The sequence below is a fragment of the Dendrobium catenatum genome, unplaced genomic scaffold, assembly GCF_001605985.2.
Source record: "Dendrobium catenatum unplaced genomic scaffold, ASM160598v2 fragScaff_scaffold_551, whole genome shotgun sequence".
In the NCBI taxonomy this organism is placed as follows: domain Eukaryota; kingdom Viridiplantae; phylum Streptophyta; class Magnoliopsida; order Asparagales; family Orchidaceae; genus Dendrobium; species Dendrobium catenatum.
This window is the reverse complement of record NW_021319013.1, coordinates 5,053-9,736: the sequence shown is the minus strand read 5'-3', so window position 1 is coordinate 9,736 and position 4,684 is coordinate 5,053. Positions and strand designations below refer to the sequence as shown.

Here is a 4,684-nt window from a genome sequence, read left to right as displayed (position 1 = left end):
GATCTTCATAATTATGGTCTCTAGCAATTGGTGTCAGAGCTAAATATTTTTAAGCTAATTACAGCGAAACCCCTTACCACCTCACTTCTACCTCCTTTTCTTGTTTCTCACCAGCCCTTACACTAAATTCCATAAAAAAAAATGGTGTTAATTAATCTGGCCACTCTATAGATTATTGAGCTTTTGTCTGAAATAATTTATACTTTTTAATATTTCTCGATCAGGGTTTTATTCTTCCTTCTTAGAAAAAGTTTTTCTATCATTTAGAAAAACTTTATAAAGGTTTCTACTCGTTCTATTGATTGATGTATTCAACTCTTATACCATTTTGAGATTATTCTTCTAATTTCATGTGAGATATTGCCATTTCATTGTTTTGCAAATACCATTGACTTTTTTATGCAGTGTTTCAACAAGTAACAAAAAAATATTTGTAATTGCAAGCACTATTTATTTGTAGGGAGATTTATTTGCATGGCACCGAAATCTTCCTTATTTAAAAAACTAACATTTGAGTTTTTAAAATGAGTTACCAAACTCATGTGTTTGTGTGTGCTATGATTAAATCATTGAAATTATATTGAAAGCAAATAATATGGGTGGAGTTTTGTTTCGCTCTTTCAGATTTGAGTGATATTGCTGTAAATAGATGTAGTTGGGTGTTAATTTTAAAGTAAACAAGATTTGGGTGTAGTTGGATCTTGTACTCTTCAAGACTTGCCTTAAACGCTTACCTATTTTTAATTTATAGCCTGTCGTATTCATTCTGGTTAATCCTATCCATTGTTTTAATTGCTTTCTGTTTTTCTGCATCAGCACTAATCGACAGAAAAACAGTCAAATTTGAGATCAGATGTTACTTGGAAGATGAAACAAAGGAGCAAAATGACGAAGATCTTCATACCAAGGAAAGGTGAACTTTCTTCAAGATGATGTTTTCTATACTTTCTTAAGACCTTCAAATGGTCAATTTTTTGCTTTATTTGGGACGGCTTTTTATTACTTCTTAAAATAGTTTTTAAGTACAAAAATTAAAATTTTTGTACTAAAAAGCTGCTTTAAGAAGCTGTAAAAAAGCCGTCCCAAATAAAGACTTAGGCCTCGTTTGATTAAGTTTATTTCTCCGTTTCCGTTTGAATAAGCTTTAATCAGTTTGTCATAACTCTTTGGAAGACAAGTTTAACCGTAATCAATTTTTAGTAAACCACGTATTTTGAGTGGTTACAAAATTTTTTCCCTGTCCGCTTATTCGTTCAAAAAACACAGTTTCGCTCACCAAATGTCCGAATTAACCCGGAGCGTTCTCTGGTCGACCACGAAACCTTCCTCTTCTTCAAATGGCAAGACAAAAAAACTGTCGTTGTTTTTTTAGCTCCTTACATCCGGACTCCCAAACAAGACAGGCTGCCCATCGATTCTGAAATCTCGCTCAATTAATAATAAAAAGCCCGAACAAGACAGTCTGCTCCCAATCGATTCAGGAAACCGAACCGTCCCTTTCGGCATTTTCCGGGTAACCTCCTAGCTGAAACCGAATTTCCTACCTCTTGCTTCTTCGTTGTTGTTTGACTTCGCTCCTTCAACGTCGTTCCCTCCCTGTCACGGAAATTTAGGGTTTTTCGGAAGCAACGACGGTAGATCGCTCGCTCTGCAAGGTAACTTTCTTCCTTTCTTCTTCTGCTCATTCGCTGCTATTTTTCTAGTTTATCCTTCACAATCGGTTTTATCTTTTACATATGATTCAAGAATTGCAAATCGAATATTATTGCTAAGCCGTTTCTTCTGAGATCTGTCAATATCATATATCAGACATTTTCTATTTGCAATCAGCTGGTATGGATCCCTCTACATCTTTTTCTTGCTAAGACCAGCATTAAGTTTCTCTTAGCGAATAAATCCTTTCAAACAATTCCTTATTCCTGAACATTGCAATTTGTTCTTAGCCGTCTTCCATTGTAATTATTTCACATTATTTCTACCATCTTAGTGCTGTCTCATACGCACAGTCCTATACTAATTAATACCATCCCAATCAATCTTCTTCTGCTCATTCCGCCTTGAGATTTACGGGCACAAATCCCGTTTGCCAGGATTTTGCAAAATTCGGCATTTTCCTAACTCTTCATACCGGAACGATTTAACCTGTATCAGAAAAAAAATAAAAAAATTCTTGACTCTTAATATGGAAGAGTTGGAATAGTCCAACCTGTATTAAGGTGACGTTGATACCAAGAGGCAGAGCTTAAAAGCATGATATGACACAGAGATCGTATTGATCCTTAATAATGAGGAAGAGAATGAAAATAAGAAATTTCATATCAGTTACATTTTTCATGTAATAGTTTTACTTGCTATTTCAGAATCAATACTTCGTACTCCCGCTTGGCTGCTCGTTCAGAAGAGGCGTTCTTCTTTCTATTTCAAGTGGTTCAACTTATTTCTTCCGATCATCAGCAACGTCAAGCTTCTTCCATTGTTTCAAGTGATTCGCTTACCCTATTTTATTCGACTGCTTATTCTATATGAAGTGGTTCAACTGAAACTTTTTTTCTTTCCTTACAAAAAATTACAACTGTTACTAATAATTAGGCACAATTTGATACAATATATATGATTTATAAATAATAAATAGTAACCTACAATTAGAAGTTTTGTAAATCAATAAAATTCTTTTGTTCGTATAAATAATACAATTATCTTAATTTTTGTTTAATCAAAAAGAAGGATGTGCACCTGCATCATGGGACTTAGATACGACTTTAACATATTGTGATATATGTATAAGAGAAATAGAACTGGGAAATAGACCAACCACGCATTTTACTAAAGAAGATTGGAAAAATATACTTGAAAATTTCAATGAACGCACTGGACGAACTTATAACCGAAACCAACTTAAAAATAAGTGGGACCAATTAAATATAAAGAAAGACTGGAAGCACTGAAAGATTGTTGCGAGGCGAGACTGGAATTGGTTGGATCCAATTAAAAAAACAGTTGATGCTTCTAATGATTGGGGGAATGAAAAATTGCAGGTATCTCTCAAATTTTAAATCATTCACTTTATACTCTAAATTAAAACCAACACTTACGTAATATAACGCATGATTCATAATTAATCATTTGTTGTACTTTAAGTAATGCCAAATGCTAAGAAGTTCGTTTCAATGGAATACCACCAGATTGGAAGAGAAGTTGGATCTTATGTTCAGTCGTATTGTTGCAACTGGTGAAAATGTTTGGATTCCTAGTTCTGGTGTACTTCCCCCAGAACTAAATGACAATCACGCAATCTCATCTGAAGAAGAAGAGTACACTCAAGATGAACAACACATCTTCCACATGTTCCTACAAACGAGCCTACAAGCAACTACGATACACAGAGATCACAACAGAGTGCCACATTATTGCATAAAAGGAAGAAAGTTAGAACTCCTAAGTCGGGTAGTAGAGAACTTTTTCTAAATCATGTTGACGACCTCGTGGATGCTGCAAAATCTATAAGTTCTGCCATAAGTACATTAAATAAAAATCGTACAACATTTACTACCTAGAGGTTTTAGAAGAGATATCTAAAATTCCTGATATATTTGACAATTTTGAGTTATATGGCTTTGCCTTAGAATACTTTAAAGATAAGGATAACCGGGAGATATTCATGGGAATACCGATGGAAAGAAGATTATGGTGGCTTCAAAAAATGTTTGATAAAAGTTTCTTTTAACTGCATTGAAAGAAGAATGAATAAGCAAGTACCTATGACTACTTTTGATGAAAGTTTTCTCCTCATATCAAAGAGAGACCTGGATTAACACTATGTTTATTTATTTCTTTTAGCTCTCTATTTTTTAGTTATTGATATGTGTGTGATCGAGATGTGGTCACGTTTTATACAATCTAGATGCTTTCATTGTGGTATGAATTTTATTCGTTTCATAGCTTTCATTTGATCACGGACTTTCTTGCTACTTCTAGATTTTAGCAAAATTTAATTTTCCAATTTCATATAAAAAAGGACTAAATTTAAAACTAAAGTTATCAAACTGCAAATTTTGTTCTTTGTACATGCTTTTAGACTTTTAAGCATTCCATCCTGGGTTTACCTAAGTGAACCTAGAACCTGATACGTTCTGCATCAAATTTGATAATAGAGTATATGATTGTATCACCATGTCAACTAGAAGTGGCAATAATAAGTGAATATTATGAACTTTATAAATGACTTATATGTTATATGATTTGAATGATTAGTTAACAAAGAACACAACTATAACCGAGTGTGGCAGAAATGAGTTTAGGAAGGATTTCTGTAAGCTCGGTATGCAATATTTTTGTTGTTGTGAAGTTCCTTTCTGTTTTACTCAGCATGATAAATTAATCTAAAATTTTCTAAATGATGCTGTAGACTTCATTTTTAATGATTATAGCAACTTGAATGCATATACGAAGTCACAACATGCCTTAACCTGTTCAAAAACTCCAAATTGCTCTTTGGGGGAAGATGCAAACTCGTCACAATCACTGCATGTGTAGGATGAAGCAGTCCCATATCACAGATCTTCTCCCATGCATAATCCGAAACTTTAAATATTTTTTTTTTTTTGTAATCAGAAACCTTCACTTGAACATATAGCATGTACTCTGATATTGTTCAAAATGAGCCAGGTACTATATGCATGCTTAA

The 4,684-nt window shown here is 33.6% G+C and overlaps 1 protein-coding gene across 6 annotated transcripts in view; it reads left to right on the top strand.

The window, feature by feature from the left end:
* LOC110114869 (dnaJ homolog subfamily C member 17-like) overlaps window positions 1–4,684 on the top strand; it is a 14,375-nt gene that overhangs the window by 8,288 nt on the left and 1,403 nt on the right. For 2 of the 6 annotated variants that reach the window (XR_003700678.1, XR_003700682.1), the window contains exons 6-7: window positions 817–913; window positions 2,361–2,482. The exons of 1 other annotated variant lie outside the window; for it this stretch is intronic. The gene's annotated coding sequence lies outside the window, so the exon portion shown is untranslated. Of the gene's footprint in view, window positions 1–816; window positions 914–1,266; window positions 1,472–2,360; window positions 2,483–4,405; window positions 4,679–4,684 lie in introns of those variants that run through there. 3 more of the 6 variants (XR_003700679.1, XR_003700681.1, XR_003700680.1) reach the window with 3 other exon arrangements.